Source organism: Linepithema humile, chromosome 5 (genome assembly GCF_040581485.1).
Source record: "Linepithema humile isolate Giens D197 chromosome 5, Lhum_UNIL_v1.0, whole genome shotgun sequence".
NCBI classification, from domain to species: Eukaryota; Metazoa; Arthropoda; class Insecta; order Hymenoptera; family Formicidae; genus Linepithema; species Linepithema humile.
The window spans coordinates 14,651,429-14,676,919 of NC_090132.1; the positions used below are offsets into that span (position 1 = coordinate 14,651,429).

The window sequence follows — 25,491 nt, forward strand, 5'->3', positions numbered from 1 at the left end:
CACCGCATATCAAGCGCTTTTCCGCGCGTTATTTTTGGCGAGAGAATGTGAGTTTTTTAAAAATATTTTTGATATTTTTTTATGGTGTATTTTATCATATTTTTTTCATACTTTTTAATCTTAAGTTATAACAGCTATCCACCACAATAGTATTTATTCCGAATCGGACAAATCGATAGTAACATGAAGCATTAGAAAGAACTCTGGAAATTCGAGATAAAGCTAGATAGAGCAATAATAAAGGGAAACGGTAATAATACAGGCATGTATTATGGGGTGAGCTTATGCAATTCGATACAAAGCCATATTTTGCCATATTTTTTATACAGCGCTTTTTCCAGAGATTGTGATTGTGGACATCGAAATTTGCTTCTTTGCCTTTTACTTCGCGTAACAATATATAGTTGTCCACGATTATCCTCGCTCCCGAATCGATCTCCGAACTCTCCGCGACTTTCTTTTTCCCGCCTGCGTATGCGCTTTCCTTTACCCTTCCATGCGAAAAGAGATCGACCGCTGAAAGTCCGTGAGAAAAGATTTAATTTCTGCGGTCGCTCTTGAAACGTGTAATTTCGCGCCTCGAGATTCCTCGCAGAATCGAACTTCTGCTCTCTCGATTCAGTGAACGTAATTTGTTGGAAAAATTTCTCTGGGATTAATGTCTACGCGGATGGGGCTGACGTGACGAACGAATTATTAATGCTATCTTCAACCAACGTTGTTTTGATCCCCTGCTTCATTTTTTTTGCCTGTCAGGGTATTTTCACGCGCAGAGGCGTATTACGAAGTAACGTGCGATGTATCATTTGCCATTCAGGATGTTTCGCCCCAATGAGATTTTCGAGCTAGCACCCTTGCGTTTCGGCGATATTTCGAGTTGCAGCAGACAGATTGTATAATAGGTGATTTTTATTTAGGGCTTTTTTCAAGAGAAGTGAAAAATATTTGTAATATAAATTTATTATCTCTGTGTGCTACATTTTATGATTATTTTTACTTTTTATTATCTTAATCTTTCAAAGGAATAAGATTGTGTTGTGGAACATCAAACTTTTTGTTCATTATTGCAAACTGCTGTTCTTCTTGGGTGTAATTTTTATATGACTGAAATGTATTTAAGATATTCATTTGCAAATGGAACATTCAGAAGAAAGAGAAGTTTTCAGTGAGCCTGATATAGGATGCATCATATGCTAATTGGAATGTGTTTTGTGACCCTGCTGTCGGCTTTCTCTCATCGCTATTGCGAGAGTTTTGGCATACCCGCTCCGGAAACCTCTGCCTGCAGTTTGTTACGAAATTGTTTCGCCATTGTTCACGACACGGCCCCTTCGAATTTACGGTCACCCCGATCGCTAATGCGCCCACTAACGATCGTTCTATTAGAGAGCACGTGGAGGATCTAAATAATGCGATTATCACTTACCGAAACTTGTTCTGCTCGCAGTGTTCTCGATCGTGAAACTTACACCTCAAGTAAATTTAATAAGCATCAAAGTATTGTTTTGAAATATTAAAGTCATCAAAAAAGTAGAAATGTGGTCAAAACAGTTGTTTGTACGAAATGAATATGAAATGAAAATGTCTACTTGAAATATTTCACTATTTAAATCCAAACATCGTGAGTCAAAATTTATTTTTATGTTGTTATGCGCAAGAAATCGAAAACCAAAGTTAAACAGAAACACGCTTGGTTGCGCAAAATCAATTGCCCTTCTAATGAAGGTTATTAACCTTTTATTATCTGTGCACCCCGGTTCGCAGCGTGCGATTTAATTTTTCTTTTTTTACTGAGTTTACGCGAGAAAAAAAGAGCCGCGTGCGGTTCAGCTTCTTCGCGCGCCCTGGACGTCGACGGCCTTGTGAACATTCTCGTGTTTCTCTCATTTTCCTCTCTTTTTTTTTCCTCTCCCTCGCGGTCCAACGAGAGCGGAACGATGGGCCGGCTCGATCGATGGATGGGGGATGATTCTGTGCAACGAGGGGTGCGGAATTTTCATGCCCGAGCGAGCAGGCGCGCGGGGAAGGCAGCCCCCGCGGCGCATACAGGCGAGACACACGAGTCGGGGTCGTTGCTTGTCGCTACCACCGGGGGTGTATAGTTTATGTATAGCCGGCGGCTAAGACTAAAAGGGATGCTGGGACGCTGGGAGACGCGGGGGCGGCGGAGGGTGGGTACGACGTGAACGCCGCGGCGGCAATGAGGCCGCCGCAGCGCAGCAACGGCGTTTGTTCATCGTCCCGTCACATCCGGGAAAGCTGGCACCGATTAAGACGGATCACCGAATCTGGGCCTTTTCAGCGCCGTCAACGGAAGCGCGTCAGGTGCGCTGCTCTCTCCGTATTGACGCCTGGCGTGGAAAATATCGGTACCAACTGGGGCGAAGTGAAAACCGACTCATGCTAGAGGTACATATATCCTCCGAGTCGTCGACCGCTAAAATCACTTTTGCATACAAATTTTGAGTAAAAGTGGTTTTTGACGCGCCAAGTCAGACATATTTGAAAATGCAAATATTTAACACACACGGAATAATACTTGCGATATTATTTATACGCATTTATATATTACACTATATATTATGTTTTTTAATATAAATTGTCCTTTTTATATTCTTTTTTTATTTATAATTATTTATGTTTATATTTTTTTATATTTTTATAGAAGTCCAGTTAAAAGACAGCAGTATGCAGCATTAGTACATATGCTACGAAATACTTTGTAAATTGTTTTTATCTCGTTAGATGTATTTATATTAAGCTAGGCAGCAACATCGATCTTGTTACTACTGTCGTGTCTAAAGTAAGGGCGCCCATTCGTCATACCTAAAAACATCGACCCGAAGACTGACATAGACGAATTCTAGAATTTTGTTAATTTTGCGCAAGTTCGAAACATCTGTTAAAAAATATACCTATCCATTTAAAATATCAATATGAAATACATTATTTGTTTGTGTTTATCTTAACTTCAAAATTTACTCTAAAAAGTATAGAGAAAATAATGTTGAAAAAACATTTAAAAAAATGATATTAAAAGATCTTAGAAGATCATTTGTTTATAAATAAATATTTTTGTCAATCTTGAATTACCTTCGGAATTAAATTGCGGCTGAAAGTGTGATACCCGCGTGTTTAGTTTAATTAATACGGCATTTAATATTCAAAATCGCCGCTGCTATCTATTCCGGCTTAACATTCGAGAGTAATTAGAATGACATTATTCATGATGTTATTTCAAAGTCCATTGCGTATTATTTTAGGACAATCATTAATTTATCGGGGCTCAGAAAGATAATATGAACCGAACCGTGTCGAATTAATTGTTCGCTATAATTTTACACTAAACTTTCACGTACCATTTAAGCTACCTTTCATAAACTTCATTTTCGTTCTTCAAACGTAATCTCGTTAAGTATACATAATTTCCTCGTTAGTAAGTAAACATCAATTAATGATAGCTGATACCATGGCAGGCGGATCTGCAAAATTTCCGTAAAGCTCTTCGTCGGAACAAGACGAAGACGTGCTTGCGGGTCGAAGAAGTTTGTAAGCAAATGTCGCTTCAATATTGTGAAAGTTATGCGAATAGGTTGGAACATTTCTCGTTTAAAACTAAAATTTTGTTGTAAAATTAAAAATTTATTTCAGATTTTGGAACGGTTGTAAATAATAAATTTTTCTCTTAGTAGCATTTTTTCCAGTTTTTTACTGTTATTTTAACATAGCATTAACGCGATAAAAAGTAAAGTTAATATTGGAATAAATAGTGTATCCTATAAATTGTTGGATGCATCGGTCGACCTATAAAATATAATTACACAACATCTTTAAAAGAATAAAACACACGTAAGTATCTCACAATCAGCGTAAATTTCTTACTTTAATATATAAAATATAGTAACAATGAAAAGTTAATATAAGCAATTTTACGTTATAAAAGAATTCTTTATCTATATTTGTTTGAATATTTTGCATGTCGAAAAAATAATTAATTCTTCAATGTATTGTATAGTGATATTGATGAATGGATTGAATATATTCGCTATTATCCGACAAAGATAACGCAACGAAATCATTTAATAAAGTTTTCACCACCGAAAAGCACATGTCGCTTCTCCATATATTTGGCAAAGCTCGCTACATGGCTCGCACAGCCATATAGATTTCTCGCGCGTTGAAACTTCACAGTGAAATATCCTCTTTCCGCGCGCGTATATACCTACCGAAAAACAATGTCGACGCGACGCGAGAGTGGAGAGATCCGGCAAGGGAGAGATCGGTGAGCAGCAAGGGTGCTTGCATTATCATACGCGATGAACATCCGATAGGTTAGACCGGCAAAAGTGCGAGCTGACATTTTAATACTCCGGTCGATTCTCCGCTCACATTTTCCGTCACAATCGTCACCTTGTTCGCGACCCTCTATCGCAATCATCTTTGCAACCATCCGAGCACAAGTCCCCTTCGAAGCGACCTGGATTTTTCATCGCCATCCCGTTGTCCCTCGTGATTAAATGGGGACCACACACCTCGCACGTCAGTTCTTTTGCTGCGCTTTCACTGTATTGTCGCGGCGATGGTCCTTCCATTAACTCCGATTTTCATCCAAGCGAGTATTAAACGCAGAGAAAGGGAGCCGATAAAATGCACGATTCCATAAAACGTTCCACGATGCTTTCTTTTCCGAACTTTTCCTCCAATCCTCTTTTGAGCAGTCCTTCCTAGTAGTTGGACACATCCATTAACTACTACACACAGAAAAATACATACTGTATTTAAGTAAATATTACTTGTTTTAAGTATTTTATAAGTTCATATATACGCAAATCTATCGTAAGTTCATCATAAGCATCAAATTTATTCAAAATATATTTTGATCCCAGTAAGTTTAATACTTTAATCAAGAATATTAAATTAGAAAAAGAATTCTATTTGCTTATTAAATTAACCAAATCTGACTTTTCTTCGATACAATTTTATAATATTCTTCACCAAAAAATAACTACTTTTTTTGAGTATATGATAATGAGTTTATCAAAAATTTGTGATGAATATATTTTAAGACTATTATCAAGAAAATATTCTTTATTAAAGATAATTGTTACTTAAAAAAAGAAAAGTAAGCCGAGTAATTACTTTTCTTAGCAATAGAATGATATTTTTCTGTGTGTAGGTGAAGGATTAAATTTAATAAAATTAACGTAATAAATAAATGACGGTTATCAATTTTACTCTGATGTCGCACATATGTAATAAGATTGAAAAATTTACTAAAATTGATGTATATTAATAGAGAGAGAATTTTTTTCTCCACTTACATACACACCCCCTTCCCTCACACACACACTTTATAAAAATATTTTTGAATTCTTAAAACATATGCATATTAAAATTTCCAATAATTTGAATTCAATGCCATTATTTTTAATTAATATTTGTCTTCAAATTTAATTATTACGTTTATATTTTTGTGACCAGATTAACTGCTCGGATAAAAATATAATTTACTGTGTTTTATGAATCTTTTTATTACAATGTATTATATATATATATATACATTAAAGTGGAACAAAAAAAATAAATTTTGAGATTTTGTTTTGAAACTTGGGGAAAAGTTGCCTCTCACATGCAGTAAATTACGTGCAAAATTTGAACAAAATCTTCTCTCTCCCTGGTAATATATATAATAAGCGCACGCACGTGCGTGTATATACATATATTTTTTATTGAAATTCTTATATAATATTATGATGATTTATAATGATTAAATAGTAGTGAATACTGGAATCAAAATTTTCATTATTTTAAACCCATAGATGTATAATTGTAACTCGAAAAATAATTTCTTGCATTTATCGTGTAAAGAAAGTGATTTTCTTTTTGTAATTGTCTTTTTAGTGATAGTGAACGTGTTAAGTGGTCAAAATTGTTTATTAAATCCAGAAGCGATAGAAGGCGTATCAAGATCTGTATCTAATGTACACTTCAGACAATTCGTGGAGTTTATCTCGTCTCGATACGTGCGTGCGCTCGAGTCTCGGATGGAACCTTTGTGATTGAGCAAAGGAGGGCTCGATATGTGGCACACAGAATACCCTTTGATCAACGATGTACCTTATGTACATTTGCGAAGAGACTGTCTCTGGCGATTCCCCTTTCGCGCTCAAAGCTTCCTTTTACAAACGAAAAAAATTATTTGTATCACACGCAAGAACCCGTGTGAAATAATCATGTACAAGACTAGTACACCACATATAGGTATAGCATTTAAAAATAAATATTGCGAAAACAAGAAAACGGTTTCGCAAAACTAATTTTCAAAAATTATTTTTAATAATGAAATTGGCAAAGGAGATGAACAGGGTGATTTAAAACAACCTACTGTCTTTGAAATGTCATATTCTTGAGCAAATTCTGAGACGATTTTTCCGTTTAGAAAATTTTGTTCGAAGCTTAGAGGTTTCGAGTTATAATTGAAAATAATTAGCTGCTTACTTAATGCATAATGAGACTGTCAAGTGTTTGGACAAAATTTTGAAAGTAGCGAATATATCTTTATCATGCGCGGAGACTTCTGTATGGAACATATGAAAATTCCACAGGCCAAATATCTGGCATGTGGAATTCCACATGCCAGATTTGAAAAACAAGAATTGAAATTTGTGCGAATTTTAACAAATGTGATACAATTGTCTTAACGATACCAAACTCGACCGACACCTGCGAGCGGTCTTTCAGCGAACTGATTGTGAGACGTCTGAAAACGTATTTAAGAAGTACAACCGGCTAGAAAAGACTGAATAACGTGGCAATAACGCACGTTAACAAAGAGCTTGCACAACTATTAAATGTAGATATTTTAATGGACGAATTTATTTGTAAAAAACAGCGCTCGAGGCTGCTTCGCAGTTTCAACTCAATAATAAAATGCATTTATATTTATTAATTGTACGAGCGTAACACATATACATATGTATATTTGTATATATACGAAAAAAAAATTAATCCAACATTTACTACCCTCCCTTCCTCTCTCCTCCCCCCTCCCACGGTGTTGGTACTCCACATGCCAAAAAATTACAAATCTCCGCCCATGATCTTTATACATAAATGCACGTTACTGGTCACTGGACACATGTATATCAGATTTCTGCAGTTATCCCGAGAAATTGCGGGCGTGTACACACTCGAATTCACTCGCGTGCCCGAAATGTATCGCATTATCCTTGCCCGTCGAATATCTCGGAAGTTGTGTTACAAGATATGTAAATTCTTGCGATATTAGTTTGGAGATAAGGCGAACGTGGTAACTAGAAATGTCAGGACTGTAATCACAGCGAGGAAAGTTTTGACTATCCGCCAAGTTCAACGATCGATAAGACACGAGCGCCCTTAAACAAACTGCCTTGGCACATGGCTTGTCTTTCCTTCCCCTCCGCCTTTTTCGCACGATCCTTTTCATCCCTCGTATTTGCCGTCAGTCAAGGATGCCTCTGCCGACACTCAATCTCGCTACTCTGCTCCGCGGGAATCGGACGGCTGGCATAAAGGTATTTCGAGAGAGAGCGGGTTTAAATATTTTCTCCCGTTTCTTCAGCAACGAGATGAAATCATTTCTCATCTTTGAGTGAAAATTGACATATGCGGTTTAGCTCCAACGTATAAGGCAACTCGTGATCGCACTTATCGTAGATTTTGTGAAATAAATCGTACAGAAAAATTTGTTAAAACAATATTCAACTATATTGTTGAAATAGCTTTTGTTTAATTAGTATTACATTGATTGATATTTGTGGATGTGTTATATTAAATCAGTGAAGTATACAAATAATCGCACATGAATCATTATAAGAAAAATATATAGGCTATAGAGATATGCTTCTCGAATCTAAAAGATTATAAAATAATTATATAATAAAAAGTGGTTTTTAATTTATATGGGATACGTAAAGCGTTATAAAAACTTTGATCAAGGAAAAATTAGAATAATTGTCCTTTATTAGGTAGTCATACGATAACTACTATCGCTTTTTATATCGATGGATGATTCAAAATGAATATAATGGTCGCTCAGCGGAGCTTTATTGTTTCTCTCCACTTCTTCCACTACAGTTCCTCTCGCTATGTTCCGTCTCTCGACTTCTCTTGCTAACGCGGCTTGGGATTTTTTTATTTACCGATCGATTGATTTTGAAACGCGATGTTCACTTTGGCTGCCGTAAAATCCCATTGAAACCTATCGGAAATACGGATTGGACGATCAGTCGGTGGTCGACCGTGGAAAATAACGAAAAAAATATCTGTATCACGTCGCATCATGCACAAATTGTTTGTGCGATCCGATAGGCGCATTTAATAGTGTCGAAAAATATTTTCGTGCGCGTAATAATTGTAAAACTCGACTATTTGATCGGAGAAAAATGACGAACTGCGCTTTTACATATAACAATTCAGTTTTATCGATTAGATTTTATTGAAGTTAAATTTTGTTTGTTTTAAATTTTATTTCTAGAAAAAGATACAAAGAAATAAATTAGTAAATACAGGAAAAGCTGAATAAAGCCCGAGCTGTGTTTGGATCGCTCATGTATTTCTCTATAATATTATATTAAATCATGTACAAACGTTTCGGCTTATTTGTTTTAGTCATCCTTAGTATATTTAAAAACATTAAACTAACATATCATTACAAAAATAATAAAACACACGCAATTATTATTATTTTTATAGAGAAATACATGAGCGATTCAAAGCCAGCTCGGGCTTTACTCAGCTTTTTCTGTATTTACTAATTTATTTGTTTAATTAAAAAAGCCCGTTATTATTCTTTTATAATTAGTTGAATACAAAGAAATAAAATCGTAAATGAGCTGTACGCTTGACAAAGAAAATACTTTTAAATGAGAGAATAGGAGTAATATAAATAAGATGTAATTTAATTAATTATGCAGGATTTATATATTAAAGATTGTGTAATTTCTTTCGGTAACAATATTGCAGGATATTTTAAGACAAACTAAAATTACAAGCTTGATGTATTATTAAACAATTTCCAAATATTTGTTAGATTTTAATGTTTTTTGTCTTTTTGTATTTTGATCTCCGATCAAATAGTCGAGTTTTTGTATCTTTTATATGTTAAAAATCTGATCAAACCGACGCGGGTCTAATAACTTTATCTCGATAATATGCGACACCTAGATCACATGAACAATCTTGATCGAGCTTTCAGGTTTCCAGGAAAGCTATCGCCGATGAAGTAGAAAATGTTTCTTACCGGCAACTATATCTATCATCGTTGATAAAGCAGATTACTTTTAATTAGAGACTTTGAATTGAACTAATAAAAATGGCATTTATATTTTTTAACATTATAAGAATTTTATAGAAATATGATCTTTACAATGTATAAATGTTGTAAAATTATACTCGCAAGCCACAAAGTAGTACAAAATACACGCAAGACGTACAAAAATTATTTACCTAATTATTACTATCGCATTCTTTTAATGAATAATATACATTAATGTTACCTTTTTACAAATTGCAAAATTAATTGCTTATTCCACTGTAAACAAATTTTGATTTGGGATGTAATTTTTGCACATCTAACCCTTCACTACAATAAGTGATATAAAAAATAATTCGCAAATTAACGATAAGAGATACGAACGCATGCCACTGCTAGAGTTGCGAGAAGTGTACTTGCAGTATCAGCTGCATCTGAAAGAACAATAATAGAACGTTGGCACATGCGATGTTCATGTAGGTTCTCGCGAGTACGGAGATCGGACTCGATACGCGAGGATGACCGGTGGGAATTTCATTGCTTTTTTCTTTTTCTCGTATTATCTTTTGCACGATGGTATCGCGCATTGGGTCTTACGAATGCGTGCGCGCACGTGGCTCACCACCCACGTGAAGGGCCGTAATGCCAATTAAATCGGTCGGCGGAAGCACTTACACGCATCAAGTTAACTTGATCTGCGACACTCCGTTGGCTTCCGAGTGTTTTCAACATTTTTTCTTATATTGGGGATGTTTTAAAAATTAAGATACGACACTTAAATTTTTTCGGAAGCTTAGTAATAATATATTGATAATTGTAATAAAATTGTGCACAAATGTAGACATTAACTTATACATAATTAGTTTTTAATATTGATGTTGACAAATAAATATTGCACGATAAACAAAAGCGACAAAAATTTGTTTCATTGCGGATCGTGCATCCGCAACTTGTATCTTTCGCTTTTGCGATTTCACGATTGGCGCTTGCGGAAAGTTCACAGCTTGCAGTAGCGAAAACACAGAGAAACAGACCGGCAAACACGAGACTGCCATATGCTCGAGGCACGAACCTACTGACACTCGGAAGCGCGGACCTCTTTTTATTCGTCTACCAAGTAATGGGTGACGGGAATAATAACGGCATACGCGGAGGAGGAGAGGTTTTCGAGGCCGACCGGATTAGAGCCGGCTCCGTTCGTTCGCATCCCGCCGTTATACTTGTCGCACTTGTGCCGAGAATCCGTAATGCCGAGACAAGTATCCGCAGCTCGCCACACACCTGTGCGTTCCGCGTTTCCAAGATTATACGTTGCGGCGATCGTATGCCGGGCTTGCTGGTGTATCCTAGATAACACACATTCCTTTCAGATGTCTGGTGAATATCTTTCGAGAAAATCCATCATATATGATTGCTCATAAGTCAGTTATTTGTTGCAGAGAAATATCGAACTTTTGCAACCGTAAACTGCAATGTCTTTAGCCGGTGAATATTTTTCTATTATCCATATAAATTATATTTTTTTCTAACATTTAATTTCTTTTCTTCTTATTCATTCGATGATAATTGTTCAATGATAATTTTTTTCCCATATAAATTGTAATTTATAAATATCTAGATGTTGCCTTTTTTCTGGAAACTGGCAATCTAGTAATGCGGAGACATTTCTAACGATAAGTGTTCTGCCAGCAGCAACAAAAAGAAATAGAAGCGTGATACATACCCCTCGGTTTGCAATCAGACTGCGCAGCTAATAAGAAACTATGAGGGCGCGCCGGCGCTTGCGAGATACCGCAAGAAAAGCAGCGCTAAGCAAAAAGAATAGATTCGTATGTGGCGTACCTGGATACCGAGAAGCGTTATTTAACTCAACAAAGTACATCACGGTTGAAATTAATAATTACGTGGTAATGTATACGCGCTCCTGTCGTGACTAAATCTACTCTCGATTATAGGTCTGCGGAAATGAAAAGGAATTTGCGCACCGTAATCTAAATTTTCATCGCGTGCGGCTGATATCATTCTTGCGAAATTTCCTAATAGAATGCAGGTATGATTTTATCCCAGAATCACATCTTGTATAATAACACTAATTTTGTTTACTTCACTCGTTCGTAATTTGCTATAACTGTAAAAGAAGAAACATTAAAAATGTGTACGTATATATTTTGTATGTGTGTACATATACATTTTTAATGAAATTTTTCATGGAATTAATTATATATTACAAATAATTATATTTTAAATAATTAAACAATGTTTTTTATTAATAATTAGACGCGTTATTTTCTTTTTCACATAATGAATATAATTATTTGATTGTAATTAATGAATATATATTTATTTTGTAATAATAAAAATTGAGAAGATGTATGAAATGTAAGTATTTGTCGAAAATTATATTTGGTAAAAAAGTTAATTTAACGTATCCGTTAGCAATATACCGATGCGACGGTTTTATCGCTTTTTAACCGAAGAATGCTGATCAGCGGCTACGGGAATATTTGTCCAGGGAAATCAGGCACCACTGTACAGGATATCTGTTTTTTTTATACAACTGTTTTTTTATTCCCGCGGGGCTCGTATGTTTAACCGACGAAAAAGACTCGAGGCACGAAACGAGAAGGCGGAAGGAACGCAGCGTCGGTGCTTACTCGCTCCGTTGCACGTGTAAATGCGGTTAATGGTAAAACCGTAATTCAGTTTACACGCATCGTCCATAACAAGTATACGCAAATACTCACATTTGACATTATTCATTTTTTCTATTTTTTTTCCGAGACCGGATGCATTTTAGACAGTAAAAACAGTATATTGCATTTTTGCGTCACTACTCGATCTCACCTCGGCTGTTTCATATCGAGAAACTTGAAACTTTACGAGGCTTTTTGTTTTCCTGAACTTTGTATCAGATTGCAGTCGTATCGGAGAAATGTATTGCGATACATATGGTTAGGATAGGTCGTTTAAGCGAGAAAACACCTTTGTCGATTAATTTTGCTCGGGTAATCGTGAAATTGAACAAGCGATACCAGACAGTAAATGAGATTACTATTTAGACATTCATTTGAGGGAGAAGATTTGCATATATTAAGTGAACTTGCCTTGATACTCTACTGCATGCTAAAGTAGGTTTTCTTATCTTCTTACATTAATTTGTAATTTTATTCTCCGAATCAGAATTGTACGCGTCAGATTACAAAATAGTTAATATGTAAACGTAGCTCATGTGTGTATACAAAAAATGTTTGTAACAGTAAAATTTTCTCTATATACGATACATTTGGATAATAATTAATCTATTGTTGATAATTTGTTTTATAATTTATATAATAACTATTATAAATATAAAAAATTAATTTATATACAGTTAGTAAAATATAGAGAAAACTTGATACATTAAGAATATTTAGTGTTCATAGAAAACTGTGAGAATTTTTCCATCGTTTTTATATAGCCATTTTGTTGTATAAAGTGTCTGATTCCCGTAAGACTTCTCTCGGAAATTTAACGTCCACAATAGATCGCACACTGTGTGTGCAAGCGTAAGATCGATGTCGAAACGCGCGTTGCGATTTTCCCCCTGCCGCGAACAGAAAGGAGTACGTTTACAAGCGATCTATGCGGAAGGTCGCGATAAATTCTGATTCTCTCTCGCTCCACCGCGCCGCAGCCGATACCTTCTCGAGAAAGGCATGAAGCAGAAGCCACGATTCCGAATGCCACGGCCAGTGGGAGGATCGGCATTGTCCTCCTTTTCTCCCGTTTCTTCCTGTTGCCCGCCTTCCATCTTCCTTCGATCTCTTCTCGCGCGTGTCTCTCTTTTCTCTCGCCGACTCTCTCGACGCACGGATGTGCACCGTTAGATTTATTCAAACACGCGAATCTGTCGAGTGATTTGAAATGCCAGCCGTGCCGTTGCGTTTTCTCTCATCTTTTCTCCATTTCTTCTTCTCATTTAATCCTATGAATTTTGTATTATTGCCATTGATGTCGCAAATAAAAAATGCGCTCAATGAACAAGATAAATTTAACACTGAAGAAAAATTATCTCTTCAACATACGCAATTTTTGTACTCGAATATAAAAAAATTAATTTACGTACGAATCATTAATATTTCTTTATGAAAAATTGGGAATTTATATAAAAATTCTTTCGTATCAAAAACCGTGATTGTTTTCTTAAACCTAAAAAATTTCTATATTTGATATGATTTGATATGATCATAAACTTACTTATTTCTATTTTAAATTTCTTTTTCTTATTCTATTCTATTATGTCTCTCCTTAATTATTTATCTTCTTTTATTTTCTACGCGTGACTATTCTTAAAGAACTCGCGCTCGGAATGATAAATGGCTTTTTTCTCCTCTATTTCCTTTTGTCTTGTTTCTTACACGCACCGGGGATGAAATACGATGTCATACATGGCGAGTGAAACTCGCGCAAGCGATCGGAAGGATGAATTGTAACCCTCGTGGAAAGAGCAGAACCGCAGTCCAATTCCCTCTTCACTAGTGTTCTCGATAAATATAAGGCAGCATAGGAAAGCGCTCCGTCAAAGTTTCCGCATTGTTCTGTCGACTGACATTCTTTTCCTCCGATGGAGCAGATATCGTCGATCAATTGTGCCGATCGAGGAACTTGCATAAACTGAACGTTACGTAGGGTACGTGCTCGGAATAATCTAGATTGGCTAACATTTCGACAAGCTCACTCGGTGACTTTTGAATAGATCCTATACAAGTGCACCCAATCTCATGTGTTAACATTATTAATGTTATCATGGCAGTATTACCTGTAAAAGTTCACAGTAACTTTATCTCACAATTTTACCGAAAATTAAAGAATTTAGCACTGCTATTTTATTTTTTATACAGTTTTATATAGATTTTGATTTGACGGAAGTTTTATCTTTGGATAATACATTTTCTTAATGCAGTTTATTTTAACACCAATTACACATACTTTTCTTAAACTTTAAAAGCTCGTTAATTTTTTATTACATTGTTACTAATGTCACATTGTCATGCTTGAAACAGAGCTATATCAAATTGCACATCTACCTTTACACTTATTGTTAGTCAGATCAAGAAAAGATAGAATTCAGACGAGATCAAATAAGAGTGACATTCATAGGAAAGATTAATCACGTCGTTCGTGTCGGACGAGTTTGGGGAGCGTGAAATCCCTTAGGTCAGTAGTGGCCAACCTTTCCTTAATGCCTGCCTATCACACTTCGAATTGGCGTGTGTGTCACGTAACGTCTTTTATGTAATATTATTACATTACCCGGAGTGAGAAGGTATTCATTCGCACCTGTAATTTAGTAATTGAATGCCATTAAAAGAACGTTTCCGTTGTCATTAAAGGCACGTGTCGCCGGTTGGCCACCTTTAGAATGCTTCAGAATTCAGACTGACAGATATCCTGCTTAGCTCAGCTCGTCTCGAATTCCTATACGCGATTTTGTCAGCGATTTCGATGTGGAACGCATTAGCAGATCTAGCCAAGGTCGTCGCACGATCGATCGAAAGTTTTCGTCGCGGTTATTTGTGACCAATACAAAAATCATTGTCGTAATAACAGGCCGGATCGTAATTATTTTTCGCAATCCTCATTGCCGGTTATTCGATGCGTCGCGAGAGCAAACAAACTCCAATGGCGGCAATGCGTAACAGTCCTAATAGGTATTATTACGTGGAAAATCTGTTCCGGGCCGTTGTGCACGTCAGGCAATCGCAGTCATCTATTTCATTAAGCTCCTTTGACTCCCTGATATAAATTTTACGAGATTATACGTTGCATCAGGCCGCGCCTGACGCGGCACATTATTGCGAACTACGTACATACATGTTTATGCCGTCTTGATGCGAATAGTTACTTTTCCCTTTATTCTCTAGCTTAGTCATCTACTTAGATTGCGACAAATCTTGAGTGAAGATGAGTTTTGTTTTACAGAATGCCGTTTACACGATTTAGTGTAAACAAATCAATAGAGTGGTCACAAATTAATAGAGTATGAAGCGAATTTGTCGATTAATCGCTAAACGATTATAAGATTAATTAAATCCAACACTTGTATGTATCAAGATATATCAAGTTATACGATTGTTTCAATTTTTCTTTTAATTTGAATTGCATTATTTGCAGCAGAGAAATACTGTGATCTAAAAGAAATTATTTCCGATTTATCTGCAACTTTCCATCCGCGCGTCACATTCGCCAGACGGTTCTTTGATCACGCGATACTTCTCGTTCCGTTTATCGTAGGATCTCCTATAAATAAAAGTTGGAACGACCACGCGCGGAAGTTACAGATGCTGATATTGCCTGTGCGAGTTTCACACTGGAATAATTCCGTGCATCTTATCGGATCATTACGAAGCCAGGGATACAACCTCGGGCGTATTCCGAGACTGATTCTTCCCCCTCATCTCGACAATGAATCCCGACTCTCTCGTCTCTTCGAGCTCTCTTAATAGCGCCTCGCGTCATATCGTGTACCAAGTTCAATGATCTGACACCGTTACTTTTCTAGCAAGGGAGCGAAAAGCACTCTCTCTCTGTGTGTTGGGGCCTGAGATGTGGCGAGAATTTTTGGCTATTTTTGACTTCAAAATCTCCTCCTCTCACGACCTTATGGTCGTTCCGGTTCGTCTGGTTAGCTTCAAATGCTTTATTTTCGCGCGAGAGTCACGAAATCGCAGCAACTGAAACTAGTGTAATTTTAGTCACTTCAATTTTCGATGCTATCTTACGGCACGCTTATCGGTGCAATAGATCGATTCTGAATTTTATTTGTTTAATATACTAGTTGCCGAGAGAAGGACATCATGCGATTGCGTTTAGTATGAAATGCGCGGTGACGATACCAATGCCCATCGTCGTCTTTTTATTGCCACTGATCGACATAAAGACCTTCTTGTGCTCGTGGAATTGAGATATGAAGTCAGCGACATTCTGACTGATTTCGATCTATAGACTCTCTATGTCATCGGTCGCGCCAAATGTAAGCAGATCTTGAGAGTGTCCGATTGCTTGAGAGAACAGAAACGACTCTATCATCTCTATCAGTGCTGAAAGCACGTACACGGCACTGGAAAGCTTCATGATGGAAAACGGAAATCGCGGGCTCGTCGTACTAGAATCGTTTTCTCTGTCTTTCCCTTCCAACATTTTCATTACCTGTCTTTCTCAAAGGAGGAAAGTTTGTCATTAACCCCAGGCGTACCCCTTGTCATTTGTCATGGTGACATCTGCTGAGGAGAAAAAGATAGAAGTAAATTTTAAGTAGAAAAAGAAGAGAGAGAGAGAGAGAGAGAGAGAGAGAGAGAGAGAGAGAGCGAGAGAGAGAGACGGAGAATGGGAGAAGAAGTGATGCGAATTTAATGATAAATTGGATAAATCGAGAAAAACTTGAAGAATTTGTTGAGACGACAAATATGCCAAGACAAATTTTCTTCCTTTTTGTAAATAATAAATTATAAGATAATATTAAAAAGTAGTAAAACATATAGTAAAGTACAATAATTAAAAATTTTAACTCTAATTTTGAAAACATTTGTTGCCTATTTACGAATCTAGTATTGAAATTTCCGAGATTAAATTTTATTTCATTTTAATTTGTTAAATTGTCTCCAGGATGTCCGATTAGAAGAATAATTCTTATACATGAAAGTTTCGAATCTATTTGTGTCTATAAAAATTCTCATTTCACTGGCCGTAACGTCGCAGCGAGTTTAGCTGCTTAACATCACTTTCGCGCGACGCCTGAATTTGTCCCGTTCCGCCGTCGACTGTGATAAAGCGCGATGTCTATTTAATAAATTGCGTCTTTGATACGATATGCGGCGAACACAGTTTATAGAGAGTGCAGTGTAACATTCACAGCCAGACGCGGGGCCGGAACGCGATGCACACGAGCGCTTCATTAATGCCGATCGAAAGTAAAGAAGATCGGTTAATAATGGTGCACTGATTACTGGAAGCTTTGCCGTCGCCTTTCCCGCTCGAGCGACAAACCACATCTATGTATTTCCTTCAATTACATAATTTCGTCGTTTGTTTTCCTCACTGTGCCGCCGTTGTAGACAGTGAGAACGAGTATTATCGGTGAAAGTGGAAAGTGTTTAACGTTACGGGTTTAACATTACATTTACTACGATAAGAATAGTAATAAAAGCAAAGCTTTGAGTACGCTCATTATTAATAATAATATTACACAATAGCTTCGAATGCACGCGCTTAAACTGTGCAGACAAAAGATGTTTAGGATGCTAGAACAACTGGAAAGATGAACATTAACTAATTATTTTAATCTTTGAGATGTAAAAGTACGTTATAATTTTGTATTGATAACTATATCGCCACTAGAATTAATTCGATATCTCGCGTATAATGAAGTATCTTTGAGGCATTGAGAAATACGTGAAGGAATTAAATTTATAGCAAGCTGGCTACAGCGGCTTGGGGAGTCCCGAGCTCGATCGTGATACAGCGAAAACGCGATCTTATCTGATCGTCAACGCTTAGAATTAAAAAGACGTAGCGACACGATGGCGATTTCGTTTCGCAGACACATTGTACGGGAAAGCCGTAAGTCGTCGACCGGCGGAATTGGCAGAAACTATCGAAGGAACATCAATAGCCCAGACTTGGTGGCCGTCAATCGGTCGTCGCACGTAATACACTCGTGCGCGGCACACGGTCGGTCCTCGGCCGTTTCCGACCAGGCTCGGTCTGCATCGGTCTCCAACATTGTCCCGCGTTGTCAGTCTGCGACGAACCATCGTATCAGATGTTTGTCGCACGCGCGCGTATTCGTATGCTTAGCGGGAAAATGTGACAGTTTCGAATGATTGGGTGATCTGCGACTGAAAAGCGCAAAATGTGTGCATCATTACTCTGCTTTTGTGTTGAAAGAAAATAGAAAAAAAACAGGAAGTGTCTTTCTTGAGTGAGTGTCGTGAAGACGTTATCGTGTGATAGGGTTTGAATTCGATGTCTGTGTTCGATTCAAGTATTGCGACACGTACTTCCTGGCATGAACGGCTTATATTGTGTGATTAATTTTGAGATTGCAAAAAGTGGAGGTAAGCATTATTGAAAGATTGGAGTAACAAGAAAAATTGTTTTCCGATATAATTTGCCGTGATTGATTTTGATAATTTAAAGATTCACCGCGTTCATCCTTGATGAACGAACTACAGTTATATAAATATACAATTCGGAATCATTTTTTTAAAGGTTAAAGTTAAGGTATTTTTTAAGATGTCGCTGAATTTATATGCCGGCCACTTCGTTAAAATATCAGGCAAAGAATAAATCTATGTTACGGAAATGTAACATAAATCTATTCCGTTAAAGCTTAACATAACATAAATCTGCCGCGTTAAAACGTACCATAAAACATAACCTAGGAAACTGGTGCTCTAACAGCAGACGCGAGCAGACGCGACGACATCATTTGTATCGAAAATTTGGCGAATATATTTTAGCTTTAGAATTTTTATTCAATATGCTCAAAATTAATGAAATTGATTGGTTGGCATTTGACGTGTAGGATGTGAAAGATATAAAATTAAATATTCGCTATTGGTAGCACGTAATATTCGTATTATTTATTACAGCGTTCATATTTACGTGTTATGTATATATATTCCATCTTTAATAACACTAACGAAAAAGGATTTGAAAAATAAAAAATAATTAAAAGATATATCTATTCAAATATTATAAAAAATAGCTATATTAAGATGATTGAAGATTAAGGAAATAAATTTAAATATTCTACGATTGATAGAAAATAATTTTAAATTTTAACTTTAATTATAACTTATTATTATAAAAATATAAATAGCATAATGAATTAAAGAACTAATTATATTGTAATTAGTAACGGTATTATTGTGGCATTACGAGTCTATTAATATTTATCAGAGTATTTTTTTATAAGACGAGTGTCTATTCTGAAAGAAGAGTCTTCAACGACGATTCTGACGAGCGTTTCGATGCGAGATTTGATTCGCAGACTGCGAAACGTGACGGCATGCCTCTGCATACACGGACTCGGGAGTTAAGAGCCCTCGAGCAGCCCAAGTTTCTTTTGGGCACGTTTATCTTGATCGCGCGACAGTACTATGGAAAAAGAGAAGAAAGCAAGGGAGAGCCGGTACGACGAAAGCGTCGGCGGGGATATTTGGAGGTCGTCATTGAAGGGTATGCCCCCGGTTATGTAAACGCACGATCGAAGGTAAACGGTCCGTGGAAATGTGACACGTTTCGTTTTTATGTGTGCGATGAATCGTTTCACCAAGTATTGTATCGAGTTTCGTCTTGGATCGAGGTCGCCGGCGACTGGTTCGTCGCGATCGAGGCTTCTAGGACTCGAATGCGAAGACTAGGACAAGATTTCATCATGATCGTCGATTTAATTACTACTGAAATAATTGATATCGAATTAAATCGAATGAATAACTCGACTAATTCAATCTCACTGTTTTATATTTATCCGGAACCGGAATTCAAACATTTTAATGATAATACTAAATCACCAGTTTATCATAAGTATGAAAGAGACTCAGAAATAAAAAGTCTGTAATTTATAAGGTTGAGATAATTTCGTACTTAATTATGAATATTATAAATTCTGAATTTTGTTTATTTTTTTTTGTCTTATACAGTTTATATAGGGTGTCCCGCGCAAGGTGAATCCTCTCTCGGGTGCAGGTAGAGCGAGTTAAACCGAGTAGAAAAGTCCTCTACCGTTTTGCGACTTTCGCAATAATTAATGAGAAATTAATTAAAGAAGATCGACCAATTTGTGCGAGTCTAAGCGCGCGATGAGAAGAGACAGCCCACTGTTACGAGGTCGCTAGGACGCAAGGATTTAGCGTTACGCATCACTCGTATGTTGACGTTGTCATTTGTAGAGCGCTCCTCCCAACGCTTCGTCGCGCACCTAGTAATCAAATAATAACATGAGCTGTACCGCCACGGGTCTCTTCTTGCCGCGCTCTTAAACTCGCGCAAATTGGTCGATATTTTTAAATTAATTCCTCATTAATTATTGCGAAAATCGCAAAACGGTAGAGAACTTTTCTACTCGGTTTAATCCGCTCTACCTGCACACGAAGGTGATTCACCTTGTACCGGACACCCTGTATATGTGTCTGCATTGATACGAGTAACTGTACATTGAACACAAGTATGATGGAGAGTGTCATTATCACTCCTTGACTTATTATATTCATTCAACTCTTTGATATCGGTTAGAAATCTGAAGATATCGGATAAATAACAGTTGGCAGAAACGCGAGGTCGAATTACACATATAAGGCGGTTAATAGTCGGGAAATGGTGTGCTGTCTGGTCGTTTGCTCTTAACTAAATTTTCTTTCTCTCTCTCTTCTTACGATAGATACAAAGATAATGTGGAAGAGGACAACAAGCTGTGTTATCTTGGAATTAACTGTTAGTAGCGAACGCTGCAACTCTGTCTTTACGCGTTTCCGGAGCCAGTAATGAATTCTAAACTCTTGGTCCATGTGGCAGTAGCAGTTTAAGCCAACTAATCTCGACTTGGCGATTCGCAGCTTCTTATTTAATTATAGTTCTGTTTATGTAGAGAAAGCGGATTAAATTAATCAAATTGCCACTAATTGTTATTTATTTCAAAGATCTATTTTTTCCCGCTCTTTTACTCAATTCTTAAATTTTGTTATTTTAATTTAATTAAATTAGATTTTGCAATTATTTCAGAATTTGCAAACGATATTTAATAATATTTTAACGTTAAACAGTTTGACGGCATTTATATAATTATATCTGTATTGATCTCAATTAGCAGGATTTGCTAATTGCTATAATAATTATAACTCTATGATTTTACATTATACAAACGGAATGCAATAACACACGCAATTAGAGCGTTGATATCTCGCTGTACCATAATTGCTACAATCGCGCGTTTCACGAAAATAGTAGTTTTGTTTCATTACCCTTTCTAACAGAGCTTGCACGGCTTGAATAAAGGTATTTTCTTTTTATCGCAAAAGAACGACACTATATGCCAATTTGGACACAATTTTGTTTGCAGACTACAAAACGTGCCTCTGCGTACACAAACTCGGACAAAAATGAACGGATCACAGAACAAAATCCATTTGCGCGGTAAACATCTTTTGCATAAAGATTTTGTATAATTAGATAGTTGACTGACCAGCAGACTTGGATCTTTGCCGCTTTGTCTCATATGTATGCGTGTTTGCCGACCGTTTCTAGATTTGAAATTTTCGCTATGGTGGCGAACATTTTACCCAAGTCCGACGCTAATATCTTCGGAAAAGGAAATTGCGAGCGCTAAAACTTTTGCTGCACGAATGTGATTTTTGCGAGTACTCGCCAACTCCACGCAGTTAATTGTGTTACTCTGCCGCGCGGTACCTCGCGGTATTATGTTGCTAAATCGCCTTTCATTATTCCACAGGCAACCCTTCTAGACGGCTCGCAATTTTTAATCTTTTACGTTGACGACCACTTTTTTCGTCGCGTATGTTTTGTGCAGTAATGCTATCAAGTGCTATTTGCGATGAAAATTAAGTTTCTTTCTTTGACTAAAGCCATTTTATGATAAAGATATATACATATTCATCATTGAATTGTCCTGAATAAATCATATGCCAAATTTTAATTTACAAATAACTGAAATTAGAAATTCAGGTTATTTTGCATCATTCTCCTAAGCGACATCATTAGGCTTAAATGAGAATTATACGGCTGTTTGGTTTAGATACGCTTTTCAAGGCGTTTTGCGGCGACAAATGGGTAAACTCTCTCTGTCCTTGTAAGTCCAGTGAGTTTTATCGTCGTCTAGCAGGACTTTTACTGTTACACAGACATTGACTTAATTGGGGTTTCACAGCTTCGTCAAAACTACATCACGCGATATCGTGTGCCCGTTTTCATACGAACAAGCTGTTATTAAGTTTCAGAATTTGTGCATTAGATGTCCAGTTTTGTTATTTATTCCGCATAAATTAACATATTTTATTCCACAACATGGAACGCTGAATTTACAGTAATTTTAATAAAATTGTAGAGCTACATTCAATCTTTTCTAAATTTATTATTCGCCACATTTTTTTCGAAAGCATTTTAAACATATTGTCTTTTTAATTTTTCATATTTATATAGTACTTTTTTTTAATAATAAAATAAATTGGAATTTCTTGTTATCGATTCTTTTCCAATATCGCATCGCGGAGACAGCGAAATTCGACCGCGGAAAGAAAAAGTAATTCTACGTTATTGCGTTCGGAATATCCGGGAAGATCGTCATCGCGAAGAAACGAAACAGTGACTTTACGGCCGTGAAAAAAAGTTCAATTGCCCGCCGTGGGTTCTCAAGGTAAGACAGATCGTAATAAGCCCTTGAACCTCTAAGGTACCAGTCGGATTTTAAGATCGATGTTGCAAGAAAACTTGCAGCTCCGTGCCTCAGCGATTGTTAAGGTTTTATTCGATATACTTTGGTATTGCATCAGTCATTGGAAACAATTTCGTGACTATTTTGTACAAAGTGTACACAATCTACGTAAAAAAAAAGATAAAGAGAGAATAAAGCAATTTAACACTCTTGTCTGCAAACAGGACAAAATATATGAAAGTACATTAATTCAGTACTCCTCGCTTATCGTTCTTTTAACTCTTTCGAGAGACGGTGTTCAGTTGTGTTATATTACTTTTTTACTGTTATTTTTTCTGTAGGTTTCTTTTTTATTTAAAATTCTACGTGAAACTGTACCTATTCCAGGATAGAGACACAAAATATCCTGAGTTTATTACGCACGCGTAAACGTACGTAGCAAAAGACATCGCGCATTAAAAAATATATTCTACAAAATTCTGAACTACGTTTGAAATGTGTCGCGAATTCCGAGAGAGCGGTTCGACTCCGTTTCTTACCCTTCGCTCGATCGAGCGCGAGAATCAACGAACGGAATGGCTCGTGCTCCGCAAGGAGAACGCCGGGGTCTCTGCAAACTTCCACCTCCGACTGTATAATGTTACCTCTGCGCTTCCGTTTGATCTTTAGTCGGAACTACTGAATTCCCGTTCAAGTCCACCGTGATCGCGTGAATGGTGGCCAGGTCGTCGTCGTTCGCCTTGCAGAAGTTGGGAGATAAGTTTGCGCCGTGTCGCGTAGCGCGAATCACCAGCGTGCTTGGCGACCGTCAGAGGACAAATTACTCGGTTGGTGGCTCGGCGCTGCTGCTGCTACTAGTCGTCGCTTTTGATCAATCCGATGTTCCCGTTTCGATAAACCCGTATCTCGAGATCGGATGTTTCTCTGACGAACATGTTCATCTTAAAATTCCCGTGACAAGATTCGAATTTTGTTTCTGATTACTCTCTTTGCGCTTCGAAACAGCTTCCTCGTTCGTCGCTGAAGATCGAGAATCGATTGCCCGACATTCGAAGTGCGTAAGCCGCAAGCAGCAAGTCGGTACTTGCTAATCAGCCGCGCAGCATCTAACTGTTCTTTGCCGCGTACTCGTTTAAATACCAGTTTGAATATTATTGCGCGACGTTATATTTTCTGTCATTTGCTTAAAGATTTTTGTTATCCTTAGAATATTTTAGCAATGGCTACGATCGATTGGAGTTATTTTATTTACAATTCACATACTTATATTTTTACTATATACAATAAATCGTTTATCTTTAATTACTTTGAGGAAATGAACAATCTTGTGTCGACCACGAGTCTTATCGATTTTCATCAATTTTTCTATTTCGAGCAGTCATTAGAACGATGTCCGAGCAACAAACTGCGCCGCTTCTCTGGCAAATCTTCCTCGTATCCTTGATTTAAGAAAGCACTTTGTTGAGCTCTCTAGAAGGCAGCTTTTCTCTCAGCTGATTCGATCTTCCTTGCTCGTTTCCCTCTCCTTTCTTCTTGCGCCTTGGCTTCTGTCTCTTCTCGTTATGTACAACGTAGCATCAGCGCTGTTACTTGCATTCTCCCCGGAGCACAGACCGCATAACCGACTTACATTCAAACGTAACGCATTTTGTAGTAACCGCTCTTGCGAATTTAAATTAGCATTATCTATGCTACGGCATGCATGAGTAATTCTCTTTCGCCGTCGCGAACTAAACATATTATGTGCCTAAGACACTTCACTTTTCCTAGTCGTGGATGTTTAACTAACGAAATTTCACACAATGCAAATTCGTGATTCCATATGTAACGCGTTGCAAGACGTTGTAGGGTTGATTAATTAGGAATCAGAGACTAAAGTAAATTATAGAAATATATTGTAATAGAGAATTAATAGTAAAAATAGTAAGAATCATATTAATCTACATAATTAGAAAAATAATCATAATTTTGCATGCTGATTTATTCATGCATGCATCTATTCTGCTGCATAACTGTGTGATTTAATCATCTTAAACATTTCGATTTTCTTCCAAACAACGTAAAACATTCATTTTGAAGATTACGCAATCTGAAGATAATCGTGGCTCATCAATCGACGTTCCCCTATCACTCTTCAAGGATTGAATTTTATCCGCAATCGTCGACGATTGCCGCGAGCGTCATTAGCGAGCACGGTAACGCCACGGTCGCGCGCGTCCGTAATTAATAACGCGTGTCCGTTCGCTCAATTATCCATAAAGTTTAAAGCAATTACGCCGGACTTGATCCGCGGCGGCGAGGAAAAATGGCGAGAATACTCGAGATCCTCTTTGGTCTGTGATGGCGTTACGCGCTGCCTCCCGCAGCCGGTCGTTATCGGTACCGCTGCACCTGGTATCCTTGTTCTCGCCGCCACGCGGATTCCCAGGAGCCGTCCCGCCATCCGATGTTTACGAGGGGATCGCGGTTGTCGTAAGTAGGCACTTCGCTTCTACTCTTCTGGCCGCCTATCTCCTTCTCTTCCATCTCGACTCTCTCCTCTTTGGCTTTCGCCATGAGTAGGCACGGCTATAAGGTTCTCATGGTAACCGGAACTTCCACGCGGATCTCCTCCAGAGACGCTCTCGCTCGACGGCTTTAAGGTCGTGCCTCGTGCCTCGGCGGACCCTTGTGGCCGCCTTCTCCTTTTCGTGGCCTCTGCGAAATGTCAGAGTTCACCTGCCTTTCGCATCCCAAGTCCGGAGGACGCATCAATGGCGGCGGATATGTC

The 25,491-nt window shown here is 37.4% G+C and overlaps 1 protein-coding gene across 7 annotated transcripts in view; it reads left to right on the plus strand.

Annotated features, from left to right (window-relative positions):
• raskol (Ras GTPase-activating protein raskol) overlaps positions 1–25,491 on the plus strand; it is a 270,162-nt gene that overhangs the window by 71,217 nt on the left and 173,454 nt on the right. For 6 of the 7 annotated variants that reach the window (XM_012360327.2, XM_067355451.1, XM_067355452.1 and 3 more), the window contains exon 1: positions 18,053–18,387. The exons of the other annotated variant lie outside the window; for it this stretch is intronic. The gene's annotated coding sequence lies outside the window, so the exon portion shown is untranslated. Of the gene's footprint in view, positions 1–18,052; positions 18,388–25,491 lie in introns of those variants that run through there. 7 annotated transcript variants of the gene reach the window in all.